Raw genomic sequence first — 931 nt, 5'->3', positions numbered from 1 at the left:
TTTGAAATGAACAAATCATTGATTTTGCCGAATTCTATCATGCGTTCTCCAGCATCATTTCTATCACCAAGGCCATATTTTCCAACTACTGATCCTTCCTCTTTGCTCCCAAGATGTATATGAGGCAATTGAAAATACATGACTAGATCAAGCGCAGCTCAATCCTCAAAGACACATTTTTTTCTCTTAAACATATGTGCAGCATATTTGTCTAAAGTTATATGCCATTTGATTTCTTTCCTGTTTCTTCCATGAATGTTGATGTTGTTGTTAAGTGTCGTTGAGTCTGTTCCCACCCATAGTTACCCTGTATAGGATTTCTGAGGATAGGCTGGTGGGCTTGAACTGCCGAGTTTTCAGTTCAATGACCTTGCCATTCTAATGTCCAGCACATTAACTTACAGCACCACACCAGGACTCCATTTGCCAGGGGTCCTATGTTGGGGTCCCGCCTCAACAAAGGAGTGCCTCGACGAAGCATGGGTTTTTTAACGTGAGTGGGAAATCTGGTAGGCAAAAGAAATAGATTAAACACAAAGAAGACAGACACACAAGTTTGATGCAATCTGTCAGGCCAGCTAGCACACAGAGCTAGCTAAAGCCCAGTCTTTTATTGTCAGATGAAGGAAATTGACACAAAAGACAGTAATGACAAAAATGTGATTATTCATTCAAAATAGAACACTGGTTCACTCAAGTGATACAGAACATGATGATTCACAAATTTGTCCTTAACATATTTTTGAGTACATAATGATTTACCTAATAACCTAAAATTCTTATTTCTGTAAAAAAGTTCAAGCAAGCAATTATAAATTATATATTAACTTCTAGGTCTGTGTAACCTAGGGCAGCAACTTGTGGTTTCTCAAAGGTGTTTAACATATTTTCAACACTTAATCACAAGTAGATGAAGGTGAGAGGCTTTAGG

This window comes from Chrysochloris asiatica, unplaced genomic scaffold (genome assembly GCF_000296735.1).
Source record: "Chrysochloris asiatica unplaced genomic scaffold, ChrAsi1.0 scaffold00280, whole genome shotgun sequence".
NCBI classification, from domain to species: Eukaryota; Metazoa; Chordata; class Mammalia; order Afrosoricida; family Chrysochloridae; genus Chrysochloris; species Chrysochloris asiatica.
This window is presented reverse-complemented; position numbering follows the sequence as displayed.